The 23104-nt window shown below is 37.1% G+C and overlaps 1 protein-coding gene across 17 annotated transcripts in view; it reads right to left on the bottom strand.

Annotated features, from left to right (window-relative positions):
- MEF2C (myocyte enhancer factor 2C) overlaps positions 1-23104 on the bottom strand; it is a 160968-nt gene that overhangs the window by 127102 nt on the left and 10762 nt on the right. For 13 of the 17 annotated variants that reach the window (XM_037012037.2, XM_073234259.1, XM_037012039.2 and 10 more), the window contains exon 2: positions 17831-17917. The gene's annotated coding sequence lies outside the window, so the exon portion shown is untranslated. Of the gene's footprint in view, positions 1-13340; positions 13615-17830; positions 17918-23104 lie in introns of those variants that run through there. The other 4 variants (XM_037012035.2, XM_037012036.2, XM_017653595.3 and 1 more) reach the window with 1 other exon arrangement.

Raw genomic sequence — 23104 nt, 5'->3', positions numbered from 1 at the left:
TGTGAATTATAACTTTGATAACACTTAATTTTCCTGAACTTTGAGTCACTCTTCATATCAAAAATAGTTTAAAATATCTAAAAGTAGCATTTAAATGCATTTAGAAATCTTTAATTTTGGGAGATTAATACCATGATCTGTGTATGAAAGTAAATATGTCCATTATCTATCTGCATGTGTGTGTATACACACACACACACACACACACACACACACACACACAGTATGCACTTATTACACATATTTAAAACTTCATATTCTGTTAACTTACGAAGCTTATTTTTTCAGGAATGAATGCACATTTCCATTACTCAAAATTTTAAAATTTATATAAAACTGGAGAAATTGTTTTCTATGAAGACAGCAAAAACCAAATTTTTATTTACAGTAGTTGCTGGGAATACAGACACCTTTTAATAAATGCAATTTAAGTTAAAAAATATTTGGCCATTATGCTTTTACAATGTGAACATTTACAAAAGAAATATGTCATATTATTTTGAGAAAGTAATTTTTCAAGTGTCTCTATAGAGGATAAGGATGTATTTGATGGTTTAAACTGTTTTTGGTATAATTTAACAATGCCAAAGTCTGAAGGAAACCAATATTATCTATCAAGTCAAATAACTGGTATTTAGGACATATCCCTAATAGTATATCACAATATTTTTAAAGTAAAGCCTTGATTTGAGTAGGTAAGTAGATTTGTTTTTAGTATGAGGTATGTATTTAATGATGATGAAGCAAACTTTGTAATTGGATATTTGATTTTTTGTAAAAATCTTGGGTTTATTTTAAACATTCCTATAAAAAATCTACTTCTAAATTTAAATAGAATACATTTTGTTCATTAAAAATGTTTGTGAACTTTAAAAACAATTTTATTTTTAACAAAAAGTATTTGGTCAAAAATATGTTTGGAAAAAAGCTTCTGGTCTATGACTATTATAAAAGTTTCTTAGAAATCACTTAAAGGCTGAGTACAATAAAACTAGGGCAATGCATATATTCTCAGTTACTCTTAAAAAAAACCTGTAAAAGTGACTATAGTGGCATGTTCTGACACATTCTTTTCATAAACCGAACCCTGTTAGTGACAGCAGAACAGATTGTGTGCATCTGCTGGGAATGAGCCAGATGACAGTGGAAAAACGCACATGGGTACCTTGGCACAGCAAATAAAAAATGGAGAAAAAAAGACCTGGAAGAGAAAGTGCTCAACTTTAATTGAAACATTCTTTCCAAAATGATGAACTTTGTCCAACCACCTCTTGTAGTCTGTCAATTTTCATGTAAGAATGTGTTTTAAAAGGGTCCTTTGTAAATTAGAGCTGTTTTGTCCTCTCTTAGCACTAAATATTGACATAGGTTTTGGATTATTTCTTCAAATTATGGCAAATGTAATAAGCATTAGGGTAGAAAAAGAGGCCAAACCACTCTACCACAATCTGGTACAAGAATTCTTTAGACTTCTAAAAATCTTTCAGGTTCAAGTCAAATTTTAAATATCTGGGCTAAGTTTTGAATTATGTGGATATTATACTGCCAAGTGGCAGAGATGCCACAATTCAAATATACTGCAAACATGACCATTGTAAACGCTGCTTGCACTCAATAGTGCTACAATATTTTATTTTACTACAATTATTTATTATGCTGATCATACACAGTATTGTTTAAACAGTTGGCTCAATAGCACTAGAGAGGTCCATAGATAAAAACAAACGTGCTTTTCTAAATCATACCAGGAAGTTCTCTTGGATGTTCTGATTACAATGAAAATTTATTCTATACAGTGTACAATGCAAATTTTAAACTGGAGATGAAGTTGTTTAATAGATTACTAGTCTGACTGACGCAGCTGCAGTCAAAAAAAAAAAAATCTGGTGATTAACAGCCATTTTCCAGTAATCATAACCCTGGAAAGGGCTACTAAGCAGAGGGAGGGAGTTGCAGATGGGAATAATTCTCTAAACCCATGTGCCTTAGAGGGCTCCATCATCCTCATGCAGACTTATTATTATTATTATTATTTTTAAATTAAAGCTTTTAGAGGCATCCTTGATTGCAGTGCTGGGAGCTGTCCATGCTGTTTTACCATAGGGAAGTCCACTCGGCAAGTATTCCTTGCGCTGAGCACTCTTTAGCCAGGCATTAAAATGGGGCTAGAAAAGAAAGCTGAAATGCAAGGTGCACTCTAGAGGAGCATTATTCAAGAGCCTGAGAATAATTTTAAGGGGTTGCAACTCCACAGGCTTTCTAAACTGGGAAGGCCTCGTCTACATTACCTGTCATCCAAAATATGAATTTCTTTGAGAAATTAAGTGAATATAAAAGCTGAACAAAAAAATTGGTAAACAGACTCTGAGACCAGAAATATTTTCATTTTCTTCCACATCTTACTTAGATATTTTTTTCACTACCAAAGGGTGTAATCCTCAGGTATAAGTCTCCATTTTCTGTACTAGTTTACTTCTCACATGAAGAAAAAAAATACCCCCAAATTAAGATGTTCATTTGTTCACTATGTCAAAGTTGATAAGCTATAATTAAAATACAGCCCCTTAAATCTCACGGGAAAAGCAGGATGACAGGAGTACCATTTATTTATTTTTAACTTATTCAAGTAAAAAATGCATTTTATCTTCATAAATACAATTGATTAATTCAACAGCCATCTATAAAATGCAAGAGTGAGTGTAAAGGAATAGAAAGATAAGCAAAATACTCATTCTTCATAAATTCTATCTCCACATAAAATCAAAATAGGGTAACAAGAAAAATAAAGAATACTACTGTATCCTTCAAAAGTGGATAATATTAATGATAAGGGGGAAAAAAGCCTTTAGAATTCTTGGTGAGGCTAAGAACCCCAATTTTAACAGTGTAAAAGTATTACTGGAAAAAAAAAGTTCAAAATATTATCCTACCAAATATGTTAAGTGATTGTCATTGGCAGGAAGATAAAATGATTAAAATATAGTGCTAGTGCTATGACAATAATTTACTAATTAGTATCACTTACATTATACTTTTATATGTATTATCCTGTTTAATCTTACAATCCTAAGGTGTGGGTGGCATTATCATCCCCGTTTTACAGATGGTGAAACTGAGACTTTCTGGTGGTTTAGTCACCTGCCTAAAGCTGCTAACCAGTAAATGGGAGGTGGAATTTTGAGTCCCGTTCAGTCTTTGCTCTTAACCATTATTCTCTACTGCTCGTGAGCTTGTTCATCGAACAGCATACACTTGTATAATTAAAGAAATGCTATTATGTTTGACCGTGGGTCTTCAAACTCTATGCGAGCAAATCAGAGAACCGATTTTCTCTTTCTCTTGCATTCATCCTTATGTTCTCATGCTTTCTGTTTCTTACACTCTCTGCTCCTCTGCATCTACTCCCTCTACTCTACACACATACACTACCTTTGGAGTTTTGGCCAACACTCCACAAATCATCATGAAAGCCATAATCTGGTTCACCTAGTCAAGTAACTGCACCACCTCCTGAAACTTCATGCTGTACATTTTTGCTGCAGATGTACCATCCACTGACTCTAAAGCTGTCAGTGGTTCCGTACAAAGACACCATCCTGTCGCCTTTGTTGTTTCAAGATCAGTGTCTAGAACACTTTCATGGCATGGCATTGGGCTGTAATGAATCACATCAATCTCTGAAATGTAAGGAGATAAGGTAACACCTGAAACAACTCTATGATCTCACATGTGTAGTCAAAGCCAGTTAAAAATGCACCTGCCTTCTCACAATACCAAATATTCTGAAGCAAAAAGGAAACTCAGGAGAGAATCCAAAAACAATGAAAATCAAGGGAAAAAAGGATGACGTCAAGGATTCTTTTATTTTGAAGCTACAAAATGAGAAAAGGAAAAAAAGTCACATAGCACTCACCTGAACTTAAGGAAGCTCAAACAGTCCTAGAAGGGACACTGCCCATTAATTTCAACCAAAGGGTACAGGCAAACAAGCAATGGGACTGAGCCCTTTGCAAATCGGTTAATGTCATTGTGGGAATTTCTTTTTGGTTTGTGTAAGGGGAGAAAAACTCGAATGTGAAAGTAAAGAAAAATGTAGTCAAAATTATTTCCTTAACCTATAACCTATATAGACCTGAAGTGGTCTTTCAATAAAAACTAGAAATGAACTCTTGCATACACTTTTTTTTTTAGTAGCCAGGTCTGTTGGTCTTCAGTTAGCTAATGATGGAATTAGGCCTGGATTTCTACCTTTTCAACATACTAAAATTAACTCTTGCAGGGTGAAGAGATCTACTTTCCGGACCACAAAACATTTACTTGAAGACCACCCAACAACCATGAGGCTCCTCAAATGTTAATGGAAATCAGGCACCTGAAAAAGGTACTTGGTAATTTATTGGTTAACAGTTAAAATTCCTTAGAATTCTTGTCCAGAGAATTACTTACTGCGGGAACATCCAGGAGATTCATATTTTAACCAGGTGTAGTTTTATAATACTTAAATAGCAAGATGATCCATTTTCTATTAAAAAAATTTTAACCAGCACACATATTAAGCATCTGAAACTTTACCAGGTGTCTAGCAATATTTTTTGAGTGGTGATGATCCAAATTATCCTACAGCTAAGGAGAATTCCAGGAAGACAAAGAAGTCTCTTTTACTTATTCTGAATAAAAGCATAGTTTGAAAGGCTATGAGTTTTTAAGTAGAATGTCTAATTTAGTAAGAAATAAAATGTCAAAAAATCACGGTACATTGTACTTGTATATTGTACTTTGTACTATGTATATTAATTGATGCAAACAAAAGTTCAACATTTTTTCCCCATGTTAATGGGCCTTGAAAGTGTGCCAGGTAGGCACAGGGCCCTTGTTCATAACACCTATGGCAAGAACAGGCCGCTGTGATCCTACGAGCTACCCTTCACAGTTTAAGGTCTATGTTGTATTGATTTCTTGGTACTTTATTAGGAAACATTTGCATCTACAGAAAAATAGTTGCTTGATAGTTAAACATAGTTTAACTATGATAGTTAAAAATAGTTGCTTGATAATTATTAAAAGGATCTTTCTTATCTATTTTAGTTCAAAGAAAAATAAAATTAAATTATGCCTAACTGTTGGTCTGACCTGGTAAATTTTATAGGGGCAATTCATAATTGGTTTAGTGGGTTAATGACCAAAATAACATTTATATACTATCTGAGTAAATCAACAATTTAGCTTAAAAATAAAGTTGGAGCTAATAGTTATTATGTAGTAACATTTTCTACTTAAGACGTTCACTTAATACAAGAGAAGGCTCAGTTTCAGAGAGGTGTGCTGGCAATAATTTGACTACATTTCACACAAATGAGAGCTCTGCTGCTGACTGAAAGGAGCCATGGCAGGTAGAATTGTTTTTTAATAGGATTTTTAAAAATCGCATTGGTATCGGTTGAAAATGTACCTGGTAATTAGAGACTGGTTTTAACAATTTTTACTTGATTTTTACAAGGAAAAGTATAAGTTTTCAGACTACAGGTTCAAATGCAAAGAATATTAATGCAGATATCTAGAAGTTGATTTATTTTGCATGGTAATAAGCACATGACTTACATTGTACTTTTTTCAAATGAGAGCATAAACCAAGTCTGAAAACGAAAGCCCATATTTGCTCTCTGTACTCTGTTATTTTGACCTAGTAATCTCTAAAAGTGTAAGTATTTATCAATAAAAATTACTGCAGTGCCACATATTGTGCTGGAACATTGCTATTTCTCGAGGTAAGTACCAAAACCACTCAATGTTAATTTGCATCACAAAATGACTTAACATATCTGGAATATAAGGCACAGGTTTCATTGAAAACTAACCATTATATTTTTCTCTCCAAAACAAAAAAAACAGATTATCTGATTGGGCCTGCGTGTGCTGGAGGAGGTGGGTGGAGAAGAGGTCTCATTTTCTATCTTACACCTATTGTTTTCTGCATTCTAAACTGCTGTATGGGAAGAAAAAGGAAACATACTGAGCCCACTTGGCAGTTAATGTCTTAGTGATTTAAGAGGCAGAATGTTCAGGTTAAAGAAGGGAAACATTATGCTTTTCCTTTCCCAAAGCGATTGCCCAGGAAGAAGGCCCTTTGCTCCTTAGCCTACGCAAGGGGAAAAAAAGGACATGACTTAGGGCTGAAATCACTCCGAGACAGAAGAGGGGAAGTTTATGATGTGGCACTGAGCACTGTATCTGGTCTGCAGCCAGGAAGTTTTCATTTTGTACCTCTGCTGCCAGTACCTGCCCTGCATATTCCAAAAAAAAAATACACCAAAGCTCTACCTCAGAAACTGTGGATGTTACAAATAATTAAAAGAGTTTATTTTTCTTTCTTTATCCTGAGTGTAATTACTGTTTTTAAAAGAAAAAGCTGAAGCTATTAGTAACTGGGGCTTCTCTTTTTCCTTCTTAAACTCCTCAAACTACCTTCCCACAAAGCCATTTAAGTTAAATGGTATATTTACACTCACCTACATGAAGGATATAACTTAAAACATCTGCTAAGACATGTATGTTCTGTTCAGATACAAAGAATGTGGCACAAAAATTGAAAAATATAGGGCCATTATGTTCTTAAAATGTGTGTTCTTCTGTGTGTGTATGTGTGTGTTTGTTCATTAAAGAGTTTTTTGACTGCAATTAGGTAGTCGGTCCTATAAAGGCTTCCTTGTGTGACCATGATTTCTAAAAATAAAATGCTCCAGTGAATATTTCTACTAAATAATCACATCTTCAAAATTACTTTGAAGAAATCCCAATGCCTCATGTTATATTAAGCAATAATACCAGCTTTCCATAATAAGCTTTGGTTGTATACCTTATGCATGGTCAACAATTAATTAGGAGGTTAAAAAAAGTCATGTTTATTCTATTAAGTAGTAGACTAATTTTCTTGTCTGTCCTCACTTATTTACATTAGTAAATCTATTTTTTAATTTTGTAAATAAATAAGCATATCTAAGCGAAAGCTTCTCATCTTTGGGGTTCAGAGAAAGATACATTTTCTTGCTATCATTCTAACTTGCTGACAGGATCACAGATGCGTGAAAAAAGACAGGTAGTTGTTAGTTGTTTTAAATAACACTTCTCATTCTATCAAAGGACCATGTCCATCACTTTTCAAATTCGAGTATGCTAGAGATCCATAGTATCTGATAACAATTTATATGAATTCTTCATATGGATCTTATCTATGACAACAAGATACAAGAGGGAAACCATACCATGCTCAGGATGCTATTTGGAAAAAGCAAGTTCTCACTAGGGGCTGCTTCAGAGATCAGTTTCTGCAATCTCTAAACACATGTTTAAGGTACTTTATTTAAATCATTACTAGAAGACGTACACTGTCATTCTACATGAATCACAACCACTTGCAGGATGAACAACATTGCTCCATTCATTTCAAATTTACGGCATTAAGAATTAATAAAGTCTTGATAACATGCATTATTAAAGAGTAAATATTCCTAGAGAAATCTGCCTGTAATAGATTACTATTTTTATGCCTTGTAATATCACTAATTTCCTTTAGAACATCTTCAAAAGATTCTCTTCATGTGTACTTTGGACTTTGTTTATACTGGCTATATTTAAAAAATAAACACAGAGATTTAACTTGGGCAATACAATGCTGATGTACAACAAATGAATAAATGTTACTCATATCACCTGAAATCAAAACATGGATTCATATAACAGGTATCACATAATTTTCTTACTTAACAGGGATATGACTTTTCTTTTTGCAGTTACCGTTAAAATGGCATCAGAGAAATGTGAGATGATACTATATTGCATAAGTTTTCTTATAATCTCATTTTTTACAATGGTATTCTATTTTAGAATTTTCTTTACTTTTCTTGCACAGACAAAAACGAGAACATTGATGCTGTCTTTTTATTCTTAAAAGAGGTAGGGAATGTTTCTTTCTGCCTCAATATGTCTATAAAATGGTTACTGTTGACTTCTTGTTTTGAGTAAAATTAATTCTAGTGTACTTTATAGAAGCTAAATGTTAAAGTTAAAAAACTTCCATATACTTTCTTCAACCTTCAGTGTGAGAAAGGTTATCAGTAAGATCTGTTGAAAAAAAAAACCTGCCAGTTTCTCTGCTCACTAACTACGGCAGACCATTAGAAATTACTTTCTTTCTCATGCTGCATGATGTTATTCACTTACATACTGCATATTTGCTTCAATTCTCCAAGGGAAGAAATGTGGCTCTTGTGGGAAAGGTCCACCCCTTTCTACATGTTTTCTTCCTTGAACGAAAGGAATACACCCCCTTACATTCTTTGAAATGTGTCCAACATGCACAGAATTGTAATAGCGCTGTATTATTGACCAAATTAGAAAATCTTATATGAGGGTCAAATATTGTTAAAATGCTGCGTGTTTTGAATTAGGAGGACAAAACGATGCATACATAGGTAATAGAAATGAACGATGTTCAATCTAGTGCATTTGGATGCTCAGAATATTGTGTTAGTGGTAGAAATTTGTGAATGTTTGGAGACACATGTGTGTTTTGTATGACAGCCCAGGAAGAGTCCCACAAATGTTACAGGTTTTTGAGAGCATCCTTTGAATTTAAGACCCATTAGGGGAATGCCTCCTCCCTTTCATAAATATTTTAAAGAAAATCATTCACAAACTGAAGTATGCATCTTTGTAAGTAGAATCAGAAAGCTGTTTAAAATTACAGAAGTTCAAGAGTATCGAAAGTCTAAGCTCGTCATTCTAATGACAGAAAACTTACACCTAAGTTGGTATCCACTAATTTCCACCTCATTAAGATAATCTGTGGGTCATGAGAAGTTACGTTCTAAAAAGTCTTTCTTCCATAATGTAGAATAATGTACTCTACTCCTAAGGCAAGTATTTTTTTTTCTGATAAAGTGATATAATCCTTATTGTGAGAAATCTGTGCTTGTATTATTTCTTTCTGGACCCTCTTTTTCTTTACTCCATTTTTACATAGAAATTTGCAAGTGTAAGGAGAGAGTAGGCAAAATTTTATATCTCTTGTAAGATACCTTAGTGTTTAAATGAAACAGCTAGTTCTTTGCAATTTGTTCATCAGGCATTCCTGGACTGAACTCAGCTATATAATTTCCAGGCCCACAAAATGGAAGTTCTGCTATTCTGTCTACGTTTTCTACTTGAAATAAGAGTGAATATAAACAGTGAATATATAAATTGGAACCGAAAGTAATAAACTTGTTAAAACTTAGTAAGATATTGATATGGTCAAAGAAAACCTGCAAGTGTGTGCCACAGATTCACTCAGATGAAACATCTCATTAATTAGAATCTCCTATCTTATTATAATAATGCACAGAAAATTAAACACATAAATATTAATTTTATGTATCACAGAAGATGTAGGCAATGAAAATATAATGTTTACATTTATGAGTGACTCATTAGTGTTTTATTGTGTGAAACACTAGGAGGCATCAGTTGGGTAAAAAAGGACTTCAATTTTTAAAGAAGCAAGAAATTACTGTAGAGTTGGATATTTACGAAGTTGGGTTTTTCAAAATAGGATGATGTGAGCCAGAACTTTATCCTCCGAAATAAACTCTCCAAACATATTTTGTTGTAAAGAGTGATCTTTATATAACATTCATTACATTTATGTAATCTGACCAATAAACAACTATCAAGATATATTTCAAATGCATGGATTCGTAACTATGTGATTATACATATTTTGTGAAGACTATATTTGTAACGGAATAACATAATGGTTACTGACTACTATGCATTTTCTGCTCATTCAATACCATGAGTGTATGTTTTATTTCTGGCAAATTCTGTTTTGTGGTCTTTACAACGCCTCTGAAAATGTCTACTGCAATTAAGCTTTATAATAACTGCTTCACATAAGCAGCCAGAACTTGATGTCTGTTCATAAAGAAGTGATAGAACTTAGAATTTAAGCAACGAAGACACGCATAAAAAAGGACATGTTTTCTCTTACTTCACATTGGAAGCCTGTCACTTGAAAACTGAGTTTTCTACTGTGAATGGCTCTTCATAATGATGAAGCAACAGGGTTGTGGTATACTTATCGAGCAATCATTTGAAATTGGAGTGTCATGCCATTACTCAACAATGAGCTTTTATCTTTGACCTATCAAAATAACATGTGAACTGTGTAATCCACCTTTTGTAAGGTGCACAGACTCTGTTGTTGCTCCTGGTTTTGTGAATCACGTCAGTAATCTGATTTGATTTCCTAAGGATGACAGATATGGGTGAACAGTCAGTCTTTCCTGAAAGCAGGGCAGTCCACGCGCCCGTGAGATTACGGTACAGCAGTGAGGACGGGGATCTTACTCGCCTCTCCTTCACATGCAGCACACAGACTGAACCTCAGTGATTAAATCTTTTCATTGTGTCTAGGAAATCACTATATTCATAAAATGAATATGTGCATTTTTGTAAGTTTTAGATATTAATTTGTGTGGTGTTTTCTCAGAGGATGTGCTTTTGAAAACAAAGTAGAACTTTATTAATAACCTCCTTAAAGTCTACTCTGTGACCTTTAAATGCATATGAAATTCTCCCATGTTGTTCTGAATCATGTCCCTGAAGCCAGGGTTCTCTATTTAATAACTATTTTGTTATTGTTATGTAGCACAAGTGTTTCTGCACAGATATTTCCCCATTTTTGTCACTTTCTGAGATTTCATAGACTCAAAATACACCACATGTAGCGTTGGGAAATAAGACCACAAAATGTACTACAATAAACAGAAGAAAGTTTTGAAATACGATGTTAAAATATGCCAAGGAGTTATTTAGCTCAGGTTTTTAAAAAAGGTAATTTAAAAACAAAAAAGCCATTTACTAAAAACATATGGTTATAGTGTCATGCAATTTACTGATTCGGTAAAAGTGAGGGCAAAGGAAGAAATTCATAGAAATCTGAAAAATATAAAATATGAGGCTTTTTCAGGATTCAGTTTTGAATCATCAGATAGCACTTTTCCCTATTGGAATGAACCATTTTCCCTAAATTTTGAAAATTGAATATGTTCACAAGAAGAAAAGAGGCAAGATACAGTAAAGTTATTATTTAAATTTCATATATTTAATGTTAATGTGTTTCTAGTCTGAAAACAGAATATATGTGATTACATTCTTTTAAAGTATGAACAGCTCAGGAACAGTGGAAAACTGACTTCTTATTTGAAAGTGATCATTTGTTATTTAAACCTAAGAACAAATCAATATTTAATAAAAGTTACATTTTAATATTGCCTTTCACTATATTTCACATACACACCAATCAGAATGTAAATAGCGTAATGAAAGAATGAAGCAAAACACTGTGTATAGTAAAAAGTATGGAAAAAATGCCACAAATACTTCAAAGCTATGTGAATTACATTAGGAAAAAAACAGTAGATTTTTATAAAGTTAAGTAAAACCTGAAGTAAAGATAACTGCCAACTATTGTCTCCTTAACTTGACTGGGGGGCCATATTTTAAACATTGAGTTTAAAGTGTGTTTAGATGAAAACTTATACAATTGAGTTAGGAGTCTGATGTATAGCCAAAAATGGCCTTTCCTACAAATAGAACAAGATATCTGATTTTAGAGAATTTTTTTCCTCTTGAGATAGAATGTTAGATAGGTAGATCTCATTTTGCCTGTCAAGTTCTGAATCCACCTGCTTCAGAAGTGTTTTTAACTTAATACAATTCCATGCATACAATGTAACACAATAATATTGTTCATTAACTGTATTATGTTTAAATGAAACTGATGGAGAAACAATAATACTGCTTGTGCCATACTGATATATATTGAACGTTTGCAAAGACTAGCCAAAACTGACATTATTTTAAAAATTAAATACAATGTTTTAGTTTTCAACTGGAGATTGTTAATCTATTTAAAGGTAAGCTTAGTGTGCAATAGAGAGGTTAAACGGGGTTCACAGGTGGTCACAATTCCATGTCCTACCGAGTCTCTAGGGACTGGAGTTACTATACTCCACATAAACATCTTAACTCTGCAACCACAATCCACAATTCCATTGCAAGGTTCCAGTGAAAAAGAGGCTGGTCACTTTTTTTGACTAGTATAATGAGGTGGCTGGAGTGCCCTTTATAGCACTTTGAAAATATATGCAATCACTAACCATTTCATAAGACAGTTACTATTAGAGTTAGCATCAGATTCACGCTAGTAAAACACACTTTTATGTCAATGCGCTTCTCCACTAAGGACCCGTTAAAGAACTGGCAGACAGCCTGATTCTACTTATTATACTGTTAGCATTTACATATAAAGTATTTCATACAAGAGACACACATTCCTAAAATATGAAAAAAGAGCTTTTCTCAAAAACTGATAGCTGCTGGACCTGTGATAGTTAGAAATGTTTCTATATAAAATTTCCCTTAAGAATTAACAGCTATATTCTTGGAAGGAGACAACCATGGTATTAAATTTAAATACTTGAATAATATTTAGTAATACCATAAACAACGTGCAGGGTCTATATACACTTCCTTGGGCCAAACTTTATCACTGAGTTTGGTAACTTTCATCCAAAGTCGAAACGGAGGGCAATTAGAGTGACTTAACCTTGTTTGTTTTTTTAAACAGCTATGTATTTGACTTGACCTAAAGAGCAAGGCATATACTGAGATGGCAACACAAAGTGTTAAATGTACAGACTACCATGGCCAGGGTATTACTTCTTGTCCACACCAGTCAAGAAGCCCTCTAAAAAGGCAGCACTTTGGTAAACGAAGGATATGCACAAAGGTATATACTCTGACAGACAGCCATGCTTTAGCTCAAACTAATCCCAAGAATTAGTGGCTCATAAGCATAACCCAAAGCAAATCAGTCTTTGTGGGGGGAACTCACAGGAGCATCTTCCCACAGTGAACTAACGGCTAAATCTTCAGGCATGTACTTCAAGGTCACAGAACACTCTGTGAAATATTAAATTCACCAGGCTCCACATGCTCCACCATATCAAACATGCTAATGACGTGAACTAACTTCATGAAACTTTAAACACACTGGTGTAACAAGAACGAGTCAGGAGTGATTTCAGTAACTGATGGCAAACGGATAAGACTATCTAAAAAGTTACTTTTAGCCACAGACAGGGAAATCATGGAATCTAACGAAAAGAATGCACAACAAGCCTCAACTTCAGCCTTCAGAAAGGCACAGGGATAGACCCAGTGCCGAATATATGGATGCGGATTTCAGAGACAATACCCAGGCTATTTCTGTTTCCTAGAGAAATGTCAGAGGTACTTACATGAAGGAAGACCCGATCAGATTAGTCCTTGGGGGGTATTTTCCTTTCTTAAGAAAGAGAAAAATAAAACAACAAAAGAAAACAATAATCTTTACTTCTTCCAGCCTCGAAGTGCTTCTCCACCTGATTTAAACACGCAGCCACGGCGACCCACACGGAACCTTCAAAGTCAATCCAATAGCAGCCGGAAGATGTCTGGGTGTACGGGTGTGCTCAAGTGTCTGACTGCGAGCAGAGCGAGCCGAGAACTGGAGACCAAGTGTGTGTGCGCGCGCGCGGGCGAGGCGCGCGCGGGGCCGCGCATTCGCGCGCTCCCGGGCCCGCGAGGAGGACGAGGAGGAGGAGGAGGAGGAGGAGGAGGAGGAGGAGGTGTAGGAGGCAGAGGTGGAGGTGGAGGTGGAAGAGGAGGAGGAGGAGGACGAGGTGGTGGAGGAGGAGGAGGAAGAAGAAGAGAAGGAGGAGGAGAAAGTGGCTCTCAGCGGCCGGCGGGATTAAAAGTAACCAGACTCGTCCAGAAAACTGGGTCCAGGAAGGAAGTGACAGAAGACGAATGGGAAAAGGAGAGCCGCTCACAGCCTTTGAAACATCGCGTAAAAAAGGCGGGGGGCGGGGGCAGTGGTGGAAGGCTACTGGGAGGGGAGGCGGGGGTGGCAGGGAAAACGGGGCACGCGGGCTCGGGGTTCTGGGCAGCGCGTCCGAAGAAGTGTTTCTTCCTTCTTCTCTCCCTTTATTTTGCCCTTGCCTTTGCCTCGCGCTGCCTTTGCCTTTCCGTCTCTCGCTCCCTCTATCCTGAACGCGGACTCTCTCCTCGGGAGCTGGGGAAATCATCAGTTTCACTCTCGCAAAAGGGGGGCGGGACTAGACCTCGGAGCATTTTAATAAAACAAACATACAGCATTTCCCTCCTCACCCCTCCAGGCTCAACTAGATTGATAAATTACTCCACTACACTACTTTAATTATGTATATGGTATGCAGAATAAATCACTGAACATCAGTACCTCAATCAAGCACTTTTAAATGATAATTGCATCTTGGTGAATCAATCTCTCCATTCCTGACATTTTGCTAATTTTAGTTTTACGGTGGGGTAATGGCACATGCCACACGCAAACCTAATGACAATTCTTTATTGCACGAAAGAAGACAGCCCCGCGAGTGGCGGCTCCCTGCTCTCTCCCGGCGCCGCCGCAGAGGACGCTCGGAGAACCGTCTCCGGCTGCCGCACGCTCTCTCCCCGGGGACGCAGCGAGCCAGCCAGCAGGAAAGTCCTTCTAAAGTCGGGATCTTTCCTCTGACCAATAGGAGCGCGACCCTAATAGTTGCTCTGGTGACTTTTTCCCCGTTAAGAGACGCGTTAACCACTTCATTGTTTCATCCGTCCTAGCGCTCGTCTGCTACTCACGCGTAAAAGCCACCGTCCAGGATGTCTGCAACACTCGATTTCAGCGCGCTTTTCCTGCCCGCCCAGACTACCCGTTTTTCGGACCTGAAAGTTTGGAGGGTTAGAAAGCGTGCCCAAGAGCTTCTCAAGTGTTAGCAGTGTACAAAATAATAAAATAATTACCAGTATTGAAAGCTCGACTTAATCGCGGGGCCATGAACTTTCTAATCAGTTTGGGAATACTTCCCGAGGCGGCAGCTTCTTCGGAGATTTCCCTCTCCCTCCACCACTCTATCTCTTCCACACCTTACTGGATTTTATCCAGGGCCTTAACATGTAAACCAAACCAACTTCCCAAATGCATTAGGCTTCCCTATCCGATAGCTGATGACTTCACTTATCCTGAAGAGTTTCAGCTGCACAGGAAGCAGACTTAGGGACTGATAAGGAGGATAGTTGTGTTAAGGTTTAAGCATAGTGAACACTTTTTCCTTACAAAAAAAATAAAGTTAATATTCAAGATTTAGGAAAGGCTACTAGGGGTTGGGAATCTCCCCCCACCCCCCAACCAATTACACCACGCCTAATAAAGCCAAAGGTAAAATATCCCAACCAGGACACAAACCATGAAAGGGCAAAACTGCATACCAGTAGAACTATAGATTACATAAAATGTTTAAGCCAAATTAAAAAAATATATTGTGAAAGGAAGAAGGGAAAATACATTGGGGAAATAAAAACATTGTACAAGAGCAGACAATGGGAGCATACTGAAATATCTAGCTAATTAAAGATATTTCCTCACTTAAAATAATTCCTTTCAGCACTATGTGTTTAACCCAATGACTAGTTGCATTTCCTGTAAGTTCTGCACTATGACTGTAGACTATTTTAATGCGTGAGGACAATGTGATTCAAAAACCCTCCTGCTTCACTGCAGGGGCTATTTGATGAGAGTAGTTTTTCTCAGAAAAGAGGGCTCAACATTTAGGTATCTGCCCCAGTCTTCACTTGAAAGAGGAAGGTTGATTTTGCGGCAAGTACAACTAGATCTCTTGCTGTTAGTATAGGAAAGTATGGCAAACTGTCACAAAGCAAAAACCATCTGAAATAGTATTATATTTGGTAGATTAGTATTTATAATATATTTGTTTGCCTGTTTGTTTTTCTTCTGGTGAGTTTCTATTGCCATGAATTCACTTTAATAATACAACAGAGATAATCTTTATCAGGTTTTCATTTAAGGTACAACTTCTAAAAAAAAACCAGATCCAAACATTTAAAGGTGCATAGATGTTTTGAATACTAAGAAATGCCTACATATGGTAATGAAAATGAAATTAATATAACTTTTTCCAGATCCACAAACATTCTGAGATAGCAAACTATTTGCAGGAACATCTAAGTGTATTAGAATAATGCCTGAAATTAATGTAATGAATTAAAACAGCCAGTTTTACATGAGCAAATAGACACAGGCAATACATGACTTTTAACCATACTATTTTTGATGTATTATGGAGAGTATTTCTACTTATTACAGTACACCTCAGTTTTAGATGTTTTCTCTTCAAAAATAATTATTTTACCTTTTAATATTTTAAAGATGTAATAATAAACAATATAACAAACCTGTAATTATTACTGATAGCACAAGTATTCATAAATACATATAACCTCACACCGTAATTTTAAATAATTTGTATCTGTAATGTGTCACAGTTGGTCTTTTAAAATATATAATATTCCCATTAGCACATTTAGCATCTGAATTATGAGTGACCTAAGTTAACATTAGCATTAGTTTCCTTCCTATGAGCCTTCCTTTATAGTTGAAGTAGAAGAGAAGAGGTTGTGCAAAAATATACAATAGAAAATCGCTTGAGATTTAAAATTATTCATTGGTAATCCACAAAGTGGTTAATCCAAAATGTGCTTTGTATGCTTTAAATACTTCTGGACTGTTTTTCTTAACCCAAATCATCTTGATCCTTGCCACCTAATGGTACTTCGGTAGGATCAGAATACTTTCTGGTGTGGGGAGGAGCTTGTACTAGGTGTCAAGTAGGCCTGGATTCTCTGGTTCAAGATTTGCGCCTAACTAATGAGTCCTTTCTGGGCTTCAATTTGCTTATGCCTTAAATGAATTCTTCTATCTATTCCAGTTCTATGATTGGAAAATAGCAAATCCTTATAGTCTTTAAGCCAACTGGAAGCTAGCACCCTACCCTGTTAAATAAAATGTGACACTTCTAAGAGAAAATAATGACTAGGATTGATGTACTATTTAAACCAGTTTTTTTTTGCAATCACCAAACATTTCCTTTAAGTAACTATGGTAAGTGCTTTGTTTGACATGTAAATGTATATTAACTTGTTTTCTCCCCAAAAGAAATGTTTAGCAAAATATTTCATTAAAGTGCCCCAGGAGTTACAGAGCATGATCTTCAGGACTTTAGCTCTAGGGAAAGCTAATTTCTAAGTTCTGTTCAGGGTTACATACCCTGTTACCTCCTCCTCTCATTACTATTTTGCTACATTAAATTAGCAGTCAACGAAAACCCTGCGCACTGACTCTGCCTGCTTTTAAGCTTGACCCATGCTGGGTGTAGCTCTTGAAGTGAACTTTAAAAAATTATTTTAAAGGGTATGTTTGCCACAGCAACCCACCCTAAAGTGAAGAAAGATTATAGGTTAATCTACCCCACAAGATTATAGTATTTGTTCTTCAGCCAGAATACTTTCAACACAAACATGATAACTGAACATAGGAGTTCAGAGAATAGAAAAAGTAGTATATTACAAATCCCAATAGCATTAAAAATGTTGTATCTTTTTATAGTTATGGTAGAAATCATATACATGATTTCACCTGAAATGGATTAACTGTTAGACACTTGTAAATGTAGGCCCAACAAGGTGACATGAACTTTTTAAGTAAAGTGGTATGTTACTGCTTATAATATAAAACATATAATGGCTAAATAACTCTTTTATCACTTTTATCCACGTCCACATTATAGATACCTAATGACAAAGAGTTTGGCAGTTTTACATTTATGAATTCACTTTGCAGCAGATGGTATAACAAAAGTGAAGCACTTACCACATACACATACAGTCATTTGCCTTCCATTCTTTACTTCATCTCTTCATGAAAGTTACTTCACAGTTTGCAGCTCTTCTTTGGCACCTTAAAATGTGTAAGTACAACAAGGTATATGGTTAAAAATTTTTTTTTAAGAATGCTATTAAAGTACATTCAAATTTATTTCTAAAACTTCTAGTCTGAAGTAACATGAAAGTGAATTCTAATTTTAAACCAAACGATGTATATTGAATGTGAAAGAAAATGATCATTAATTTTGATAATACTTAAAACCTTTATTATAAATAGTGCCAAGCACATAAATTTCAAAAATTCTTTAGGTACAGCTTCAGCCTATGCACAGTATACACCATATGGACTGCTTGTGATTGAGAATCTGCAGTATGCAAAGGATCTGTTATTCCAAGCCAAGGTTTAATCATATTCTTTATCTTATTTCTAAAGATCCTATATTTATCTTTATTTTTGTACCTTTAATTTTATATCTGATAAAGAATTACAAGGAAGAAAGTCAAATCCATCATACGAAAAGCTAACAGAATTTGTTGAGATACTGAAGTTGCAACTAGTTGCTGAAAGGGCTTATTTTCTTTGTTGCCTAAAGGCCAATTTTAAAAACTCTTGTTTTTGTGATATGGATTCAGTACCCTTTATGAATCCTATCACCAATAATACCTTATTCTTCCAGCCATGTTTAACTGTACTGAACACAGATGAATGCTCTTGTGTCCTAATCTGTTTGAAACTGGGTTTCTATCACTTTGAGCTCACAAATGAATTTTCCTTGGTTTCTGAATGGGTCTAATCCTCCCAACCTGGAGACATATCAGACCATGATGGTCAATAGACCTTTTCCCATTTGTATGAGCAAGAAGAGTTTTCACAGTGAAGACCTATTAAGATTTATAAAGCCTCTCTATATTTGGATTGACATCCTTAGACCTATTTATATTTTTAAGTTGCTTCAGAGCCAAGGAGAAGTGAAGAATTTGGCCACTTTTTTTCAAGGGTGTTAGCTGAGTTTAGTCTTTTAAGCCCAGGCCCACAATGAGTTAGTCTAAACTTGGTGACTGCTAGGCAGTACTAGGTGACTTGGTGAATTCCCTTTCCTTAGCTCTGCTTGGTTTTATAGTCTACTAATTGAGAATCATAATACACATCTCCCAGGGCCTTCTCATCTTACAGAAATGCAATATTCATGAAATAATGTCTGAAAGATATGTTAAAGCTTTTAAAAATGCCACTACAAATTATGATACATTTCTTCCTTTTCTTTGATCTGTATACCCAAATAAGGCTTCGTCAGTAATTTACCTGTGAAAGTGTGGCATATTAAAAAGTATCCTTACGCATGGCTAAATTTAATGGACTTTACCTTTACTTACAAGTTTGTTAAATGTTCATCAGAATAATTCTATCCCATTTCTTGAAATTCATCACAGACACCTTCAATTCAAAGAATAGAGCTTACACTTGATTTTTAAAACTATTTCTACAAGATACCTATGTGTGTGCCCTTTAATTTTTAAAAGATCTTTACCCATGATCGGGGTGGGGGTTAGGGTTAAAAATCTCGTCTGTCGTTTTGGTGCCCACTTCTTTGTCTAGGAAGCAGAGAGCTAGGATTCAGTCCAGAAGGCCCCTTAAAGACCCAGACCCCGGACGCCTCTGGTTTCAGCAGCTCACTCCGCGGAGTTATTGATTGCAGGCGGCAACGATCCCCCGGCTGATTTGTGTGGAAAGTGGATCGCGCTGGCTCGGCGTTCAGCAGAGGCGCGAGAGCCCCAACGCCATCCAATTATTGCCGGTCCTCCCCTCCTACACTGCTCTCACCACCTATATACTCCTTTCTCGGCCGTCTCCACTTCCCCCCACCCACTTTTCTCCCGGCGGACGGAGCTGAGGGGGCGGGGGCTCCCTCCCGGGAGTGTTTCTAGAGCCCGGAGGCTGCTAGGAGGGGGTGAGTGCGCCACGTGCCCGCACCACGGGCGCGGAGGAGGCGGGCCGGCCGCCGGGGGGCCTGCTGGGCCTAGATGCGCCGGGGGGGGGGGGGGCGGGCTGGCGTGGGGGGTGTGCCCGGCTGTAGCCGGGGCTGGGGTGACGCGCTCCGTGGGGACGCGGCCGAAGGCTTGGCGAAGAGGCCGAGGGGTGGGCTCTGGGGAGCGGAGGAAGGCGCAGCGGTGGTGGGTGGGCCTTGGGAACGGGCAGTGTCGGTGTCGGGGAAGTTGCTTTAATGGTTTGGGAATTTGGGGGATATTTCCCCGAGATTGGGATGAGATCCGAGCGACGCGCGTAGTGAACCCACCCACGCACAGCGCACAAAGCGCTGGCACGCGGTCGGCCGCGGGCTGCCGCCAGTGCTCCGAGCGGTTTGCGAGCCCTGGGGAGCGCGAGTAGTCCGCGCACGTGGGGCCGCCGCCCCTGTCCCTTGCCCGCTAGCCAGGTTTTTCACCTGACAGACCAGTAAGAAAGGATGGGATCCCAGAGCTGGATTTTACAGTTTAAGCTCTCGAGGTATACAGGATTATTTAGAAAATTTAGGCAACAACCGCTGGTTCAGTAGTTAAGATACCTTGGTGGGTATGTGCGCGTCTTGGCTAGGGAAAGGCCACAAAACTATAAGAAAAAATGGGATACGAGGGAGAAAACACAGAAAAACGACAAACTTGTTTTCCTTCCTCCCAGCCCCCTTCATTTGTTAGCACGTGAGAACAGTGCCGGGAAATCTTGCAAAATGCCATCATGAAATGCAAATGCCTGTGCTGTTCTTTGATCTGTCTGTGGAGCTGTACTAAGAGTACCAGCCATTGTGGAAAGAACAGTGCTCCCAAGGCCTTGTAGAGTACTCGGCTGAATAAACCAAAGGTATAAAATGTTGTTTCTGAAAGTGGAAGCTACTACCAATATGGCAGGCAGCTGGCCACATGTGGCCCTTCAAGTTGAAGCAAATTTAAATTAAAGTTAAGATTCAGCTCCTCATTACACTAGCCACATTTCAAGCATTAAACAGCCACAAGGTGGCTAATGGCTACCTTATTTGACTGCGAGATGTTGAATGTTTCCATCATAGCAGAAAAGACTATTGAAATATGCTGCGATAGAATTTTAAATGAATGCTAATTATATTTTAAAAATAACGTGCTTCATGATATCAGCCAAACTTCAGGACACTCTTGGCATCTGCATTTCTTGGCACTAGTTTAAAAAGTTTTCAAGTCAGAATGTCAGTATCAGCCTGTTGAAAGATGTCTTTGGGGACACTTAACACAAGCACCTAATTTTGTACAGGAGGGGAAGTTGGGCCCAGAGAAGTTAAGAGGTGTGTCCCCAAATCATGCCATAAATTTGAAAGAAGGTGAGGTCACCTGATAGGTGCCTTTGTGCCAGACTAGAGCCCCTTGCCAGGAATTGGCTAGGCAAATCAACTCTACAGAAAGGTAACCTGATAGAAGATTTTAGACAGGAATACACTTTTACAAGAGAAAGTGCTGGTAAACATTCCTCCAGGAAGAAATTCAATTCAATATAGAATTAGGTGCATATCTACCAAACTAAAGGTTTATTATTGGTAGTGTCATAGATTCATATAGTGCCTTTTTCTTTAAAGTATCATTGATACACAATTGTTATCAAGGTTTCACATGAACAACATTGTGGTTTCAACATTCACCCATATTATCAAGTCCTCACCCCCCACCCCGTTTCAGTCACTGTCTGTGAGCGTAGTAAGATGCTATAGAGTCATCCATGTAGTGCCTTTTTAAAAAGACTAAATGGGGTAACATTGTGCTTGCTTATACTTAAGTATTCCTGAGGAAACGGGATTATCCATTTAAAGTAAGAGCTAAAAACCACACTGATGGTCAGGGTGGAAAGGTGTTGCATAAGGTGAAAATTGTTAGCAAAGCAAGGCAGAATCTTCCTCAAATTCCATGGAAGTATTGTTAGCTACACTGGTTATATCTAAGACTGATATTACTAGGGCAGAATTTGACCAGAAATGCTAATTACATGAACAAAACTTAATTCCAAATTATATTATCCAAGGCATGTAAGCTAACAGAACGATCAAAAGATTTAGAAACAAAGCATAAACTTTCTAGCTTTTACTTGCTTGCTTGCTTGGTTTTTGCCATGATTATCCTCTATATTATTATTATTTGGGGTGAAATGTTTGTGTTAATTCTGGCTGTTTATATAATTAGCTTTTAAGTTAACCTTTAGCAAAGGACCCCTAAGTGTTCAGATAAGAGTACTCACAAATGATAATTTTTAAACAATAACTGAAATGATTTTTAAAGCTTGGATTTCCCCCAGGTGGATGCATATTTGAATTGTTTTTATGTCATGTATTACTTTACCATTTGCATGTGGTTCATGGTAGGAAAGGTTCTTCCCATTCTCCCTGAAATCCTAATAAACTAGAAAAATCTTTTTAATTTGCAAGTGCATGCAAATGTGCCAGAAGGCCTCAACCTTTCCATGGCTGACTACTGTAAGGCTGGTCTGACTAGGAAGAGGCCATGTGGCCAAAAGCCAGTTGGCTCTATCACATGGTAACTGTATGATTATGCACGTTACTGACCCTTCCTTTGCCTCATTTTCCTTATCTATAGAATGTGGAACAAAGTGCTACCCTTAAAACTTTGTTATGAAGATGAAATGAGCTACTCAATGTAAAAAGCACAGGACTGGAGAAGTGGTAAACTATAGTAAATTTAACCTTTCTTATTCTGCTGCAAAGAATTTCTAGCTGTAAATCATTAAGTTGGACAATTTACCCCATACTGGGGCTGTCACAGCAGAAAAAGTTGAAGAAGTAGATTGTCAAAGGGGTTGGAATTGGTTTCAAGAAGAAAACTATTCGTGAGTTTTACTTTAAGAGGCAGAGACCTCTTCAGTTCTAAAATTTCCTGAGTTAAGGCATAGGTTGCCTTATTTCCCTTTCACAGGCATGGTGCCTTTAGGATACTTTGAGGCTTCCTTTGTCTTTTTTTTTTTTTTTTTAAGGATTCTTCCTTATACTTCTTAGCTGCTTGGTTGCTTGGTTGTTGAAAGGGCACTGGAGACTCCCAAGTCCATTCTCTTTTCACCCTGGTTGACCTTTGGAATGTTGTTGTCAGCCAGGAAGACATTGATATCTTCAGTCTCCTGCTAGCTTGAATTCTTTAGGGCAGAGCCTGCTCAGATTATCTCGTGATGTCATTCCAAATGTCTGATGGCCATCTATAGCAACAGGAATGGGCAGAGACCTGCTGGGAAGGGGGAGCC

Source organism: Manis javanica, chromosome 1 (assembly GCF_040802235.1).
Source record: "Manis javanica isolate MJ-LG chromosome 1, MJ_LKY, whole genome shotgun sequence".
Lineage (NCBI taxonomy): Eukaryota > Metazoa > Chordata > Mammalia > Pholidota > Manidae > Manis > Manis javanica.
This window is presented reverse-complemented; position numbering and strand designations above follow the sequence as displayed.